This window comes from Sciurus vulgaris (genome assembly GCF_902686455.1).
Source record: "Sciurus vulgaris genome assembly, chromosome: 5".
Classification (NCBI taxonomy): Eukaryota; Metazoa; Chordata; class Mammalia; order Rodentia; family Sciuridae; genus Sciurus; species Sciurus vulgaris.
The window spans coordinates 159999684-160018248 of record NC_136465.1 but is presented as its reverse complement, the minus strand read 5'-3'; the positions used below and the strand labels follow the sequence as shown (position 1 = coordinate 160018248).

Below are 18565 nucleotides of genomic sequence, written 5' to 3'. Positions count from 1 at the left end.
TTTTCTCCTGTACCATTAGCTTTCTTTTTCCTTGCATCTCTGGCCTATAGTAAGAATGCCCCTTCTCCTTACTAAGGCAAACCTTTGCACCAGTATTCATGGTTATATATTTTTTCTCCTCTATGCCCTTATTAATTATCCTTTAATTTTCCTCTGCATTTTTTTATTGTAAACAAATGGGATACATGTTGTTTCTCTGTTTGTACATGGCGTAAAGGCATACCATTTGTGTAATCATAAATTTACATAGGGTAATGTTTGATTCATTCTGTTATTTTTTCCCTTCTCCCCACCCCTCCCACCCCACTTTTCCCTCTATACAGTCCTTCCTTCCTCCATTCTTGCCCCGCTCCCTAACCCTAACTCTAACCCTAACACTAACCCCTCCCACCCCTCATTATGTGTCGTCATCCATTTATCAGCGAGATCATTCGTCCTTTGGTTTTTTGAGATTGGCTTATCTCACTTAGCATGATATTCTCCAATTTCATCCATTTACCTGCAAATGCCATAATTTTATCATTCTTTATGGCTGAGTAATATTCCATTGTTATATATACCAGTTTCTTTATCCATTCATCAGTTGAAGGGCATCTAGGTTGGTTCCACAGTCTGGCTATTGTGAATTGAGCAGCTATGAACATTGATGTGGCTGTATCTCTGTAGTGTGCATTTTAAGTCCTTTGTGTATAGGCCAAGGAGTGAGATAGCTGGGTCAAATGGTGGTTCCATTCCAAGTTTTCTAAGGAACCTCCACACTGCTTTCCAGAGTGGCTGCACTAATTTGCAGCCCCACCAGCAATGTATGAGTGTACCTTTCTCCCCACATCCTCGCCAACACCTGTTGTTGCTTGTATTCTTGGTAATCGCCATTCTGATTGGAGTGAGATGGAATCTTAGGGTGGTTTTCATTTGCATTTCTCTTATTACTAGAGATGTTGAACATTTTTCCATATGTTTGTTGATTGCTTGTAGATCTTCTTCTGTGAAGTGTCTATTCATTTCCTTCGCCCATTTGTCGATTGGGTTATTTGCATTCTTGGTGTAGAGTTTTTTGAGTTCTTTATAGATTCTGGAGATTAGTGCTCTATCTGAAGTATGATTGGCAAAGATTTTCTCCCACTCTGTAGGCTCTTTCTTTGCATTGCTGATAGTTTCCTTTGCTGAGAGAAAGCTTTTTAGTTTGAATCTATCCCAGTTATTGATTCTTGCTTTTATTTCTTGTGCTATGGGAGTACTGTTGAGGAAGTCTGGTCCTAAGCCGACATGTTGAAGATCTGGACCTACTTTTTCTTCTATAATCTGCAGGGTCTCTGGTCTGATTCTGAGGTCCTTAATCCATTTTGAGTTTAGTTTCATGCAGGGTGAGAGATATGGGTTTAGTTTCATTCTGTTGCATATGGATTTCCAATTCTTCCAGCACCATTTGTTGAAGAGACTATCTTTTCTCCATTGCATATTTTTGGCACCTTTGTATGAGAAAATTGTATTTATTTGGGTTTGTGTCCGTGTCCTCTATTCTGTACCATTAATCTACCTGTCTATTTTGGTACCAATACCATGCCGTTTTTGTTACTATTGCTTTGTAGTAGAGTTGAAGATCTGGTATTGCGATACCCCCTGCTTCACTGTTTTTACTGAGGATTGCTTTAGCTATTCTGGGTTTCTTATTCTTCCAGATGAATTTCATAATAGCTTGCTCTATTTCTGTAAGGTCGTCATTGGGGTTTTAATTGGAATTGCATTGAATCTGTATAATGGTAGTATGGCCATTTTGACAATATTAATTCTGCCTATCCAAGAACATGGGAGATCTTTCTATCTTCTAAGGTTTTTTTAATTTCTTTCTTTAGTGTTCTGTAGTTTCCATTGTAGAGGTCTTTCACCTCTTTTGTGAGATTGATTCCCAAGTATTTTATTTTTTTGATGGCTATTGTGAATGGGGTAGTTTTCCTAATTATTCTTTCCAAAGATTCATCACTTATGTATAAAAATGCATTAGATTTATGTGTATTGATCTTATATCCTGCTACTTTACTGAATTCACTTATGAGTTCTAAAAGTTTTCTGGTGGAATTTCCTGGTTCCTCTAAATATATAATCATATCATCAGCAAATAGGGATAGTTTGAGTTCTTCTTTTCCTATTCGTATCCCCTTAATTTCTTTGGTTTGTCTAATTGCTCTGGCTAGAGTTTCAAGGATGATATTGAATAGAAGTGGTGATAGAGGGCATCCCTGCCATGTTCCAGGTTTTAGGGGTAATGCTTTCAGGTTTTCACTATTAAGAATGATATTAGCCTTGGGCTTAGCATAGATGGCCTTTACAATGTTAAGGAATGTTCCCACTATCCCTATTTTTTCTAGTGTTTTGCGCATGAAGGGGTGCTGTATTTTATCAAATGCTTTCTCTGCATCTATTGAAATAATCAGGTGATTCTTGACTTTAAGTCTATTGATATGGTGAATTACATTTATTGATTTCCTGATGTTGAACCAACCTTGCATCCTTGGGATGAAACCCGCTTGATCATGGTGCACTATCTTTTTAATATGTTTTTGTATGCGATTTGCTAAAATTTTGTTGAGAATTTTTGCATCGATGTTCATTAAGGATATTGGTCTGAAATTTTCTTTCCTCGATGTGTCTCTGTCTGGTTTAGGAATCAGGGTGATGTTGGCTTCATAGAATGAGTTTGGGAGGGTTCCCTCCTCTTCTATTTTATGGAATACTTTGAGAAGTATTGGAATGAGCTCTTCTTTAAAGGTTTTGTAGAACTTGCCTGAGAACCCATCTGGTCCTGGACTTTTCTTTGTTGGTAGGCTTTTGATGATTTCTTCTATTTCATTACTTGAAATTGGTCTATTTAAATTGTGTATGTCCTCCTCGTTCAGTATAGGGAATTCATATGTCTCTAGAAACCTGTTGATGTCTTCGAGGTTTTCTGTTTTGTTGGAGTATAGATTTTCAAAATAGCTTCTAATTACGTTTTGTATTTCAGTCGTGTCTGTTGTGACATTTCCTTGTTCATTCCAAATTTTAGTGGTTTGGGTTTTCTCTTGTCTTCTCTTTGTTAGTGTGGCTAAAGGCTTATCAATTTTGTTTATTTTTTCAAAGAACCAACTATTTATTTTGTCAATTTTTTCGATTGTTTCTTTTGTTTCAATTTTGTTGATTTCAGTTCTGAGTTTAACTATTTCCTGTCTTCTACTACTTGTGGTGTTGTTCTGTTCTTCTTTTTCTAGGGCTTTGAGCTGTAGTGTTAGGTCGTTTATTTGTTGAGTTTTACTTCTTTTATTGAATGTGCTTCATGAAATAAATTTTCCTCTAAGTACTGCTTTCATAGGGTCCCAGAGATTTTGATATCATATTTCTTTGTTCTCATTTACCTCTAAGAATTTTTTAATTTCCTTCCTAATATCTTCTGTTATCCATTCATCATATAATAGCATATTGTTTAATCTCCAGATGTTGGAATAGTTTCTGTGTTTTACTCTTTCATTTATTTCTAACTTCAATCCATTATGATCTGATAGAATACATGGTAGTGTCTCTATCTTCTTGTATTTGCTAACATTAGCTTTGTGGCATAATATATGGTCTATTTTAGAGAAAGGATCCATGTGCTGCTGAGAAGAAAGTGTATTCACTCTTGGTTGGATGGTATATTCTATAAATGTCCGTTAAGTCTAAATTATTGATTGTGTTATTGAGATCTATGGTTTCTTTGTTCAATTTTTGTTTGGAAGATCTGTCCAGTGGTAAGAGAGGCATGTTAAAATCACCTAGTATTATTGCATTATGGTCTAGTAGGTTTCTGAAATTGAGAAGGATTTGTTTGACATACATGGATGAGCCACTGTTTGGGGCATAGATATTTATGAGTGTTATGTCTTGCTGATTTATGCTTCCTTTAAGCAGTATGAAATGTCCTTCTTTATCCCTTCTGACTAACTTTGGCTTGAAGTCCACATTATCTGAAATGAGGATGGATACCCCAGCTTTTTTGCTGAGCCCATGTGCATGATACATTTTTTCCCCATCCTTTCACCTTTAGTCTGTGGGTATCTTTTTCTACGAGGTGAGTCTCTTGCAGGCAACATATTGTTGGATCTTTCTTTTTAATCCAATCTGCCAGTCTATGTCTTTTGATTGATGAGTTCAGGCCATTAACATTCAGGGTTATTATTGAGATATGATTTGCATTCCTGGTCATTTGGTTCATTTTTTAAATTTTATTTATTTATTTTTTTGGACACGACTTGGTTCCTCCTTTTTTTGACAATTCCTTTAGGATAATTCCTCCCTTTGCTGATTTGCTTCTTTGTTTTTCATCTCTTTCTCGTGGAATATTTTGCTGAGAATGTTCTGTAATGCTGGCTTTCTTTTTGTAAGTTCTTTTAGCTTTTGTTTATCATGGAAGGATTTTATTTCATCGTCAAATCTGAAAGTAAGTTTTGCTGGGTATAAGATTCTTGGTTGGCATCTATTTTCTTTCAGGGCTTGAAAAATGTTGTTCCAGGCCCTTCTAGCTTTTAGGGTCTGGATTGAAAAATCTGCTGATATTTATTCATATTGTTTTCCCCCGAATGTAATTTGGTTCTTTTCTCTCACAGCCTTTAAAATTCTGTCTTTATTTTGTATGTTAGGTATTTTCATTATAATGTGCCTTGGTGTGGGTCTGTTGTAATTTTGTGTATTTGGAGTCCTATAAGCCTCTTGAACTTGATTTTCCATTTCATTCTTCAGATGTGGGAAATTTTCTGATTTTATTTCATTGAATAAATTGTTCATTCCTTTGGTTTGTTTCTCTAAGCCTTCCTCAATCCCAATAATTCTTAAATTTGGCTTTTTCATGATATCCTATAGTTCTTGTAGATTCTGTTCATGATTTCTTACCATCTTCTCTGTTTGTTCAACTTTGTTTTCAAGGTTAAATATTTTGTCTTCAATATCTGAGGTTCTGTCTTCCAGGTGTTCTATCCTATTGGTTGTGCTTTCTATGGAGTTCTTAATTTGGTTTATTGTTTCCTTCATTTCAAGGATTTCTGTTTTTTTTTTTTTTTTTTTTCAATATCTCTAACTCTTTATTGAAATGATCTTTTACTTCCTGTATTTGCTCTTTTAACTGTTGATTGGTGCGATCATTCAATGCCTGCATTTGTTCCCTGTGTTCCGGGACTACCGCCCCATCTGGGACGCCTCCCCAACGGTAGAGACTCACCCGGTGGCTTTGAGTTGGTCCCAGGTCTCTCAATATTTCCTCTTCTTGAATCCTGAGTCCATTTCCTGGTGCTCAAAAACCAGGCCTGCTCCCTGGGGATCTTCAGCACCCCCACAGCAGAGCAACCGGGGACTGCAGAAAGTCAGAGTGAAAGGCAGGAATCCTTTGCATTTTTATTCTCTCCCAGAATCTTCTGTATTCCTTTCCAGGTGTTTATTTTTCTTAAGCAAATAATAAACCAAAAATTAAAAATTAGCTTATTGTTCAAGTCCTCATTCCCATTCATCTCAGGCTTTTTCTCTTCTTCATCAGATTATTTGGGGAAAAAAAGGGACAACAACCACCAATGCATATTGCTTTCCTACCTACTCTTATACCTTTGGCATTCATATTCTATTGAAACATCTCTCTTAAACATCATGGTTAATCTAATCACCAAATGTTTTATGTCCTCTACACACTCATCTTTCTTTTTCAGCACATTTGACTTCCCTTGACCTTTGTGACTTAAGACTAATCCTCTTTCCCCTCTATTTTTATCACTCTTTTTCTTTGGATTCTTTGATAGTTTCTTTCTCCTTGTATAGGCATTTCCAAGATTAAATAATTGGATATTTTTTCTTTAACATTTTGTCGGCTATCTCCTTTGATAGGCATAGAAACCAGCTCTGTGTAAGTGACTCTTGTATCTCTAATCCTGACTTTTGAGTTTCCAAGTATTGGATATCTGTCTTCCTTATTATTGTGTTGTTACATGGAACTAACTGTCCAAAGTCAAATGGAGGGAGTTTCTATTTAAACATATTGAATAGGCTGTGAACTTTTTTCCTTCCCCAGATCTCACTGAAATGGTAGTAGCAGAATTAAAAATTATTAATTTATAAGGACAAAGAAATTGGGATAGCAGATGAGAGAGCTTAACAAAGTTTTGAGAGATGGAAGGGGGAAAGAAGAATGGAAACTGAGCAGAAAGGAAGAAATTATTGAAAAATTGACTCACATTGATACCACAGAAGCAAGGATGGAGCTTGGTTGAAAGTACAAGGGCCTTTGGATTACCTAGGTACTCTTCTCACATGTGGGAAATTGGGTGATATTTTACTTATGAATAAAAGCAGAGGTAAAAACAAAAAACACAGATGTAATTCAAGAAGAATAGCTCCAAATTTCATTAAAAAGAAGTTATTGTATCCTTAAAAGAAGAACAGATGCTATAAAAAGGAACTACCAAATATCAGGGAAGTTGCTCGGAAATTTAAAATTTATCGCTAATCAACAACAACAAAATGATAAGAGTTTTAAGATAACCTTGATGAATCTCCCAGAAAGCAGATCAACAACAATAACAACGATCTCACCCCAATTAGAATGGCGATTATCAAGAATACAAGCAACAACAGGTGTTGGCGAGGATGTGGGGAGAAAGGTACACTCTTACATTGCTGGTGGGGCTGCAAATTAGTGCAGCCACTCTGGAAAGCAGTGTGGAGATTCCTTAGAAAACTCGGAATGGACCCTCCATTTGACCCAGCTATCCCACTCCTTGGCCTATACCCAAAGGACTTAAAATCAGCATACTACAGAGATACAGCCACATCAATGTTCATAGCTGCTCAATTCACAATAGCCAGACTGTGGAACCAACCTAGATGCCCTTCAATTGATGAGTGGATAAAGAAACTGTGGTATATATATACAATGGAATATTACTCAGCCATAAAGAATGATAAAATTATGGCATTTGCAGGCAAATGGATGAAATTGGAGAATATCATGCTAAGTGAGATAAGCCAATCTCAAAAAGCCAAGGGACGAATGATATCGCTAATAAGTGGAGGATGACACATAATGGGGGGGAGGGAAGGGTTAGTGTTAGGGTTAGAGTTAGGGTCAGGGAGGGGGGCAAGTATGGAGGAAGGAAGGACTGTATAGAGGGTAAAGAGGGGTGGGAGGGGTGGGGGGAAGGAAAAAAATAACAGAATGAATCAAACAACATTACTCTATGTAAATTTATGATTACACAAATGGTATGCCTTTGTGCCATGTACAAACAGAGAAACAACATGTATCCCATTTGTTTACAATAAAAAAAATAAATAAATAAATAAAAAAAAACCAAAAAAAAACAACAACAAAAAAACAATAACAACGAAGAAAAGATAAGCTTAAGAGGTGGAACATAGGAAAGTACAGAAAATTAGAGGATGAATTCAGCAAATTTAGGATCTGATAAATATGAGTATGCACTGGCTCTGGACTTGGTTATGTGACTTAATTTGGTCAGTGAGACTGTAGAAAACTTGACACAGAGGAGGCTTTAAAAAAGAAGCACATTTCTGCTTCCTGTCTGAAACCTCTGTCATTATCATAGAACATGCTCCAGAATGAGACTCATGGAACAGGGTTCTCTTCTACCTAATACCATTTTCATTCTGCTGATAGGTAACCTACTACAAATACGTGTGGGAGGCCCAGTCAGTACTGAAAAGAATTGTCTATCCAAACCCAGCCAAGATTAATGGGCCAATTAGAAATGATCATTGTTTTATGCCACTGAGTTGTTGGGTGGTTTGTTATATAGCATTATTATGACAGCAGACAACTGATACAAATAGAGAATAAGAAAAAAAGGAATTATCAAAGTGATAAAAGAAACTTTATTAGTACTGGAGGATATAAGTCTTCAGACTGAAAAGGCTCCCCAGGTATCTAAACACAATGAATGAGAACAAATTATATTTTGAAATTTAAGAACATCTCAGATTAACATAAGATCCTAAAATATTTGTGGAGGGTGTGTAAAATGAAACAAGAAAAAACATAACAAATCACATAGAAGTCAAAAGGACTTCAAACTTCATAGCTATACTGGGTAGATAAATAAGATGGTGAGAAGATAAATATTTTAGATTTTGTGGACCATATAGTCTTTGCTATTATAGGGTGAAACAGCCATTGACAATTCATGAATGAATGGGCATGGCTGTGGTCCAATAGGACTTTATTTGCAAAAACAGATGGTGGATTGAATTTGGCCTGTAGGTCACAGTTTGCTAACCTTTTGGGCTCTTGGGCAAGAAGAGGTGTTGGGACAGGGATGATTTTCCTTTCCTAATCCAAGCACATTTTTTGGTCAGACATTTTTTTTTTTTTTTAATTATAAAGTAAATACAACCTTCCATGTTGTCCCTTGTTATCATTCCCTTTTCTCTTTTAACTGTTGAGGTACTAGTTTAGACTCTTGCCTAGAATATCACAGTAATCTAATAACCCCAGTGTTTGATCCCCAGAATATGCTTCAAATCTGTCTTTATTAAGAGTTTGTGCTACAGTTTATCTAACCTACTGACCCTTCTGTAAATGTTGATTCTAATTTCTTACTTTTTTTGTTTTACTGTGTTTCCCTGGAAATGTTCTCCTTTACCATCTTAGCTTGTCAAAATTGTGTATCTTTTCAAATTCTCTGAGGTAATTGCTGTTCTAAGAAATTGTTCCTGATTTCTCTCCACCAGCCTCCCAACTCCCATAAAGCTAGCCAACTAGAATGATTTGCATGTCTCCACCTCCTTGGGAGAGATTGAGGTTTGGAGTCAGTTTTGAATTTGATTCTGTATCCTTCTGTATTCTTGCTATGTGATCATGAAAAAAAAAAAAAACTTTTAAAGCTGAAACTTTTTCTCATTTAAATAGTTCATATAATTCTTGAGAGGTTTAAAAGTGGTTTAAAACTCTCTTTCCTTCACTTCATTTTTAAGAGTTAAATGTTGCTCAACATCACATTTTAGTCATTTGAATATTTCTTTTGTCCCCCAACCCTTAGCAAATTGTTACAGATTGTGTCTTCTTCATCTTCAGTATCCTATAGCATGTTCAGTAAGTTTTGATCTGATGGAATTCAGTTAAGAAGCATTGCTCCTTAAAGGAGGAATTCTTATTTTATGATAAAATTAGAGAAATTTTGTGTTCTAGTTTGTCTATTCTGTAATCTTTGTTTCATAGTCTACTTTTATTAGTTTACTTCTGTTTTTGCCCACATTGCAAAGGAGGTGCAATGTTGGGAAGGGGAATTTTTCCTTTGATGGGAATTAAGCCATATGTTTGTATGAGTCAACTACTCTGGGCTCTGAATTCTCAATTAGGTGGTCAGCAGAATTTCCAGTATGTGCAAGGCTATACTGGGTATTGTCACTTTGAGGAAGTAAGGAAGAACTTTTTGAAAAAAAAAAAAAAAAAAAAAAAAAAAACTAGAATATGAAAATGTGTCTCTTTGTCTCTAAATTAAGATGGTACCAATTTTGTGAAAGTAAATAGCTGGCATAAATAGCTGGCATAAATGCTGTCTTTTATCTCTGCCTTTTTTGATTTTTCTAATCTCCAAGAAAAGATACCCTTCTTTTATGATATGGCTAGGATGGTATAATTTTTCCTTGATTTCTTTCCTTCCCTATTATTAGTAATTTGTATAATACAAGATTCTGATATTTAAAGCTTTTTCAGAGTCTTTTAACTTTTGGATCCTTTTCTAACTTTGAATTGTACGCATGTGGTAGAAAAATTCATAGATGCTCTCCTGAGCTTTCTTGCCATAATCCATAATTGTGGAGTGGGAGACATAAACTGAAGAGTGGAAAAATATATTTTATGGACTGATTAGTGCCCCCTTCTCCAACTTCCTATGTTGAAGTCCTAACTGCCAATACGATGGTGTTTGCAGAGAGGACCTTTGGGAGATAATTAGGTTTAGTTGAGGTCATGAGGATATGGTTCTCATGATGGAATTAGTGCCCTTGTAAGAAGGGATAGCAGAGAGCTTGCTCTCTGTGCTGTGTGAACATATAACGAGAAGACCGTAAGCTAGAAAGAGAGCTCTTACTAGATACTCAAGTATGCTATCCTTTTATAAAACTTTGATAAAAAAAAATAGAAGTCACTGATAAAAGGACGGAGAATTGGGACCAAAAAAAATGCAGTCTGTCAACTGGCCTCATACTTGATACTACTGTAGCTCACTCTCTCCCGCTCCCCACTTTATAATTTTTTTTCTTTTGTTTTTCCTCTGTGTATATTCTGTATGAGTCATTACAGGTTAGGTTAGCCTTTCAAAACAACCCCCAACTATCTCAGTAACTTAATACAACCAGAGTTTGTTTCTTTGTTTTGCAAATTTACTGTGGATCTGCATGATTCCCTTCAGATGTTGGCTCCACATTCCATACTGCACATCTGTGGTACCTCCATGTTAACAAGAGATTGCCATGGTGGAATTGGGGGCCAAACACCGTAATTAAATCCTTTGGCCTCAAAGTGACATGTTTTCATTCCTATGTACCCAGAAGTAGAGAAGAACCATGTATTGGTGAATATTAATTACCACTTCTATGCTCATCCTTCCCAGGCCTTGGTTTCCTTCTCTGGGCTCTGTTTCTTCTTTCAGTGTAGAAGGTGAGTTAGGTGAATTTCTCCTCAGACATTCTGTATTAAAACATCAGCAGCAGTCACAAATGCCTTGGTTCTCTGGATTAACAGTCTGTGACCCCCACCAAAGTCACATTACTTTATTAGAAATATTTGTAGGCATCCCTGAAGATGTACCCACTAGCGGAGCTGGCTCATGGTATCATGAGAAAATTGATTCTGAAGAATGAAATATGTCTACCTTAATTTGGTGTCTGAGGTTTTCTAATTCTAGCCCCAAATTAGTTTTCTAAGATTGTCCACTACTACAACTTTAGTTAAAATTGACCTGTTACTTTGATATGTCATGTCAGCCTTTATCTCATATTGTTTTTATCCTGTGTACTCTGCTGTAGTCACATTGGTCAGTTTGTTTATCTTGGTTTCTTAAACATGCTAAATTTGTTCCTACTTTGGGGTCTTTGCCCTTGTTTTCCTTAGTATTCATTTCCCTAGGCTTGGTTCTATTTCATTACTTTCTTCTCAGATCATCTCAAAATGGCCTTCTTTATTGCCTTATTTGGACTATCTCCCCACCAGTCACCCATAGTGTATCACCTTCTTTTCACTATCACAAAAATCATTTTGTGTATGTGGTTGCTTATTGTCCACCTTTCCTAATTAGAATGTAAGTCTTTGAAGGTAGGGACTTTGTCTTGTTCACCACTATATACTTGGCATTAGTACAATAATTGACACATAATAATTACTCAGTAAAATTTGCTGCCAAACTAATGCTGGTTTCTCAGTATTTGCCTTCCTTTACCTGGCTACCTCTCCAACCCTGTCCTCATTTTACACGTCTAGATTGTACATGTTAGGGTCAATCCAAAGTCTACCTTCTTTATGAGTGTCTGGGTGGAGGTACAGACCCTGGATAACAAATTTGGGATCCCAGCAGGTGAAGGAAGATGCAAGATGCGATTTGGATAGTGAACATTCTTTATTCAGAGGTGAAAGCAGCCCTCAGCCTCCAGCTCCAGCTCCATTTAACTCCCAGCACTCAACTTTTGTCCCCCTAGTCTTTCCATGGGCCTTTTTTATATGCAGTCCAGACAAAGGAGGCACACTGCCAACAGGTTACATAAGTTTTTACATAACCCACTGGAAGCCATCTTGGGCCTGCCCAGCAATGTTTTTCCACTTACCTTTGTCTCCAGTTCTCCCTAGCAAGAAGGCATTCCTTCTTCCTCTGAAACCATGGCATCAAACAAAATACATGTAGTTATCATTCCCAAAGGACTATGGACTTTCCAGATTCAGTATGCTTCTTAATCTCACAACAAACCAGTGATAAAATCCTTGTGAAATAAGAATTGGGGAGGTCCTGCAACTTGTGAGAAATCCCATCTTGCTTGGAAGCTATGTCTTGTTTTTGAGTTCATCACTCATTACTTCTGCATCACAAATGACATTACTTCATTCCTAATGTTGGTTATATACAAATAAAAGGTACTGCAATAACTTGCAGGAGAAGGTACTTTGTGAATCTGGTTTTGAAGGAAGGGAAATCAGTGAGACTGATAGGAAAAGTTGAAAATTCTGAACTGAGACAGCCACAGAAACAAACTTGCAGAAAGGATATTACCTGGGCCCAGGCCTGAGGATTCCCTTGTTGTTTGCTGTTGTTGAAGTCACAGGTCCCTTTCATTTGATTCTGAAGCATGAAGATAAGATGAGTGTTACTTAGAAAATGGGCACCCTGCTGCTCCCAGGTTGCCAAGGTTTCTGTGGGTTTCATTGTTAAGAGAAAACCACCTTGGGAGAAAGAGTGGGTATGGCGCCACAGAGGACTATAAGAGAAGGGACAGTCACAGCTTGGTAGCCTAGAATCCTGGACAACTAAAGCCAGAAAATTAAAGGACATAGCCTAGTATCTATAACTGGTTAGTTCCTATTTTGTGCTGCATTTTTATAATAATTTTATGTCTGCAGTGGCATCTGATTTATGATTAGAATGCTTTTGCTTGCAGTTTTCCAAAATCTCTATACTTATTTGGCCTTAAAGAGAAGAATTTCTTGTATCATGTGACTGAAAAGTCCAAAGAAAGGGTGGGTTTCAGATGAGGTTTGATCAGTTTCATTTTTTACCGTTTTTTTTTTTTTTTTTTTTTTTTTTTTTTTTGATAGTGCTGGTCATTGAACCCAGGGCCTTGTGCTTGTGAGGCCAGCATTCTGCCAACTGAGCTGTATCCCTAGCCCTGAGTTTCATTTTTTAAAAATCCATAATTCTCTGATTATCCTTTTTTCCTTTATCATGGGTTGACTTATTTGAGGTAGCAGAATAGATGTAGCAGTTCTATACCTCATCCAGCACATCTTGTCACTTAGAATTGTCCTTTTTTATGTTAAAGTCTGTGGTTTCCTTTTCGTAGGACCTATTTGGGTTTAGTGCCCATTCCTGAATCAGATATCCTGATAGGATAGACAGATTATGCTGATTTGTGAGGCCTTCCAGGGTCAACCCTTTTTGCTAATATTGAGTAATTCTAGCCAAATTACCTGGATATTCCCCAACAAAGGAGGGACTGGAATAAGGCATTCTACTATGTCCTCTATATTCTTTCATTTCCTCTGGATGTTTAGTAGATCTAGAGTTCTAGCTTCTTTTTCAGTGTATATTTTCTACTTTTAAGTTTATAGTGGGCACTCAGTAAATATTTATTGAATAAATAAAAATGTTTTATGCATCTTATTTTATGTTTTTACTAGTTCTTCTCTGCTCTTTCCGGTTTTTAAAAAAAATATCGCTTTTAATTTTTTCCTCTCTTCCTCAAACTAAAGACTTACTCTTGTGATCTTTTCCTAGCCTAAAACATCATTTTCCTCTTTCTGTAATTCCCCTCCAGCTGTTGTCCCATCATGTTCTTTCCCTTCACTATCAGACTTAAGGAGAGTAGTTTTCTCTAGCTGTCCCACTACCTCACAATCATTGGTACCTTAACTCCAAACTGAATTTTCCTTTATTACTCTACTGCTTTCTCAAATCACTAAGTATTTCTTTTATCTTCACATCCAGTGGCCTCTTTCACAGTTCTAATTTTTCATAATTTCTCTGTTGTGGCTAATGCCATTGATGGTATGTACTTCTGGATAACCTATCCTTCGTCTTTAGATCTTCTACCTCTCCGATTGCTGTCTTCTGTCTTGGTTTGTTTTGTTTCTTAAGAATTTTCCTTTTTCCCTCTATCTTCCTCATCTCTTTTGAATTTGAATAGTCTCCACAGTTCTACCTATGCTACCCTTTCTTATTTTTTACACTGTCACCTTCAGATCTCATATTTATGCTAGATATTTCCCAAATCATTAGTCCAAACCTCTGTTCTCTTGTTTAGTTTTAGAATTCTACCTGATGAACATTTTCACTTGGATATTCAACACAAAGCTTATATGTGAAAAGCTGTCCATATCCTCTTCCCTACCGACTTTCTGCTCTGTTCTTCAATTCTCTGAATGTGCTGCCTTTCCCTTGGTCAAAACTTGAGATCCTGACTTCTCCCTTTCTTTATTCACTATTTTCAATCAGTTTTCCCCACTGAACTGACTCAGAGACTGTCAGTTTGACAGTCTCTTTGAATAAATGATAATGGCTTATTTTTCCTATTTCCAGCTCCTAGCAGTGTCTGGTAGATACATAGTAGGTGCTCAAAGATGTTTGTTGATTGGATGACTGATTGCCCTGTTGATTTTATCTGTATAATATTCCCATAGTATTTTTTTTTTTTAAACTTTCTATTCCCACTACTTTCTTTGTAGTCCAGGTCTCTGGTATCTTTGATTGGGCTCCTATGATGATCTGATTGTCCTCATTGTCTCTTATTTGTAATCTGTATGTATTGCTTTTTCAATATGCTTTCTAAAGCCCAGACCTAGTTATGCCATTGCACTCCACAAAGATCTTCAGTGACTTATTACCAGCCACATTAAAATTCATCAGTTTGATTTTTGTGATATTGTGTAGTTTCACCCTAAATGATCATTTGCTTTTCATATCTCTCTTTATTTATTTACCAGGCAAATTGAACAGTTCATCCTATTCTTCTCTGCCTCTGTTTATTCCTTTGGCAAATACTTGTTGAACGTCTGCCTTGTACCAGATACTTTGCGAGGTACTGGGGAAACCATTGAAAAACTGATATAGTCTTTCCCTTCTCAGAACTTGAAGACTAATCAGGGAGAGAGCTGTTAAAAAATAATACGCATATAGCTATTTCATGATGGTGTGAAGGATATGCTGTTCTCTCTTTTGAGATGAAGTCTATCTTATTCTACATTTTCAAATTGTGTCTCTTTTAAAACTCAACTTAGATGCCCCTTTATGATGCCTTTCCTCATCACTACTGGCAGTCATCTTTTTCTCTAAGCTTTTTCTGTATCTTCTCATGACTCATCTCACTTTTTGCTTTGCACTATTATGTGTGAATATGCTTTATCTAATGGGATATTTAAATTTAGTGGAGTTGGAACCACTTTCAAGTCAATCTTACATACATCAATATCTTTATTAGGGCAAGTTGGATTTGATAAATAAGTTGAATCATGGGTCATCTTCAAGTGTACATTCTGAGTATCACTTTGTTTTGCTTTTTACTGTGGGCTATGTTTTTTTTGTGGGCTATGTTTTGAGTTTGATTAACCAGATACTACTTGTAACTGGAAGTAGCAAGTACACTCGTGTGTAAATCTTGCTCCTCACTGAGGTAAGAGTGCTCTGTGCAACTTTTTTCTTTTTGCCAAAAGCCCTAGATATATTTATTTTTTTTTTGCCTTCAGCTTCTGTATCCTGGTTTTAAACTTTGTTAGACTGAGTATCTGGAATATATATTGGTTTATTTTATTGCACATTTCATTTATTCTCTGGCCCTATTTAGGACACTGTTGTAAGCCATAGGACTGACCCAAATGTACAGGGTACTCAGAGAGATACCTTGAGGCAATATGTGAGTGTAGATCAAACTATGCTCTGTACACTCATCTCTATGCATGTACTGAGATTTACTTAATGTATATTCTTTCTAGTTATTTTGCTTTTATTTCCTGCAATTTTTGGAAATGTACTTATGCATTTACTAGTGTTACAAAAATGATTTTTTGAGACAACTGTGATTATTTTATCCACCTGAATTGTCAGGAAAAGTACATCTTAACTGTTAATGATTGCAAAAGCCTTTCTAACATTGTGCATAATTAAAGGACATTAAACTGTCTTATAAATGTGCAAAATTAATTTTATTAGCCAACCATTTGGAAATAGGCTATTGATTTTACTTTTCTCATATATAGAAAAATTAAATGAAATAACGTAGTGAATTTCCTTTTACAAAGGAGAAAATATATTATTTCAGGCATGTATTTTGTCATACATTTATATTTTACATAAAATAACTGACTTTACTCAAGTGAGCATTAAATAAGTATAGTGGCAACTGAGTGCTTCTTCAGCTTTTTCCTGTTGAATTATAAAAAGTGTTAATTGGTTTTAGTTATACTTATGATCCTGATGAAGTTGTCCTAATTTATCACTTCCATTCCTGTGTGAAAATATTTGTACTACAATGAGCCTATGGTGGTGGGACTTCTGAAGTGATGGTAAGAACTGTCATATGGTGTGTAGGCTTATTCTGGTTCATTTATAACAAATGCCTGTCCCCAGGCAAGGGACATTTGTTGTTTAAGGAAAGGTGATTTTTAGATAGGAGAGAAAATGGCTGTGTTTTACTAGGATTTATATATTTTCACGTTCTGAGTAAGTGGGAATAACAGTGTTCTTCTATACTTTAATCTTGTCCTCTCTTCTCACCTCTGTAATACCCTTTGACTCTTCAGATTTTCCCTTGGTATCTCTCATGCCTGGTAGCTTATTGAGCATTTGGTCAGAAAATGGAAGGTCCTTGGTCTCTTGAGAATGGACAGTGTGAGAATAAGTAGCTGATCTTTAGATTTTGACCTATTAATCAGGCAGCCAGACTGGCCATTTTGGCACTATTGAGAGCATGTTGGAGCTTGAGTCTTCTGAAAGAGTTACTGTGTAACTGATTCTACTTTTCTCTAGTGTGTAGACTGTGGATTTTATGTTGATTTGGTGATCTGATGTTTAGGGTATACTTATCCTAAGGGATTTCTTAGTAGTTTAAATGACTTAAAGCCAAGGTATATTAGTTATATGTTTCTGTGTAACAATATTATCATTAACTTAGCATGTATTTATTGCTGGCATAGTGGCACACACCTATATCCTAATGACTCAGGAGGCTGAGACAGGAGGATTGCAAAATTTAAGGCTAGCCTCAGCAACTTTAGTGAGGCCCCAAGCACTTCACTGAGACTACAGTCATAACAACTTAGTCTTAAAATAAAAAGGGCTTGGGGAGGTAGCTCAGTGGTAAAGCATTCCTGAGTTAAATCCCCACTACCCCCCCCCAATAAATAAATAAACAGCATGCATTTATTATAGTTCTGGTGGGCCAAGATTCTAGGCATGGGTTATCTGAATTCCTTGCTCACTTAGTTTTCAACTGAGGCAGGCTTACCTGTGGAAGGATGTTTACAGATTAGTTCAGGTTTGTTTGCAGAATTTAGTTCCTTGTGGTTAATAGGACAGAATATTTCAATTTCTTCTGTGGGTCCAGCTGCAGCAACTAGTAATCTGTAGTTCCTGGCCACATGTTATTCCCTACCATGGTCACTTGCTTCCTCAGAGCCAGCAAAGGACAAGTTCCAACAAGATTGGTGCTACCAGCTTATGTACCATAACCATATAATCATGCAACACGCACATCATGTTAACTTTGCTGTGTTCTTTTGGTTAGAAACAAATCACAGGTCTTACCCACACTCAAGGGGAGGGGTCACACAAAGGCATGAACACTAGGTGATGAGAATTACCTTAAGAGTCTGTCTGCCAGAGGAAGGGAAAGGAAAATTGGGTTGCTTCTGTCCTCAGGACTTTTTTTTTTTTTTTTCACTTATTATAGGTAATTTGAGGCCAGAATTCATATCTGATTCATTCTGTATCTTCTGTTCACCTTCATCCGCCTACAGTGTCTTACACTTAGTAGGAACTTACTTGGTATTTGGAGGCTTGCCTAGTGTGAAATGAAATTGCTAGCAGGGAAAGCTGAAACTCTTGTATGTGGCATGACAGTCTGTTTGCAAGTTGAAAGCTCTTGTTTATAAACTGAAGCTATTAAATTTCTAATTATTGCTAGCAATGTCTTTTATTATCTCTACCATAAAATAATAATTTTAAATATAGCTTCGGACTTAAAATGGTTCTACTTATGATTTTTTGACTTCATAGTGGTGTGAATATGTATTTGTGTACATTTTTTTTACCTTCAGTGAAGTACATCATAAATTTTGAGCTATTTAACACTCTATTATAAAATAGCTTTATAGTCGATGAATTTGCCCAACTTCAGGCTAATGCACATGTTCTGAGAATGTTTTGATGAGGCTAAGATATGTGGCAGGCAAGGTATATTAATTGTATTTTCAATTTAGGACATTTTGGACTTAAAAGGGATTTATTGAGGTGCAACCCTATCATAACTTAAGAGGCATATGTATTTACTTTCTTAGAAGGGTCCATACTTGTGCTATATTTAAAGTTGGAGAACACAGATCATTTTGTTAAATCAATGTAGCAATGTAGTAAATCATCTGACATTCTGGAACCTATGCTGCATTTATCATGACACCCTAACAGGCATGTAGGTTGCTGTGTTAGTCAGATTTCTGTTGCTGTGACCAAAATGTCTGATAAGAACAACTTAGAGGAAAAAAAATTATTTTGGGCTCTTGGTTTGAGAAGTCTAAGACCATGATTGGTCGACTCCGTTGCTTTGGTCCTGAGGTGAGGCTGAACATCATGACAGAAGGGCGTGG

General features: G+C 36.4%; 1 protein-coding gene across 9 annotated transcripts in view; it reads left to right on the top strand.

Annotated features, from left to right (window-relative positions):
* ANKS1B (ankyrin repeat and sterile alpha motif domain containing 1B) overlaps positions 1-18565 on the top strand; it is a 1201009-nt gene that overhangs the window by 25989 nt on the left and 1156455 nt on the right. The window lies entirely within an intron of this gene.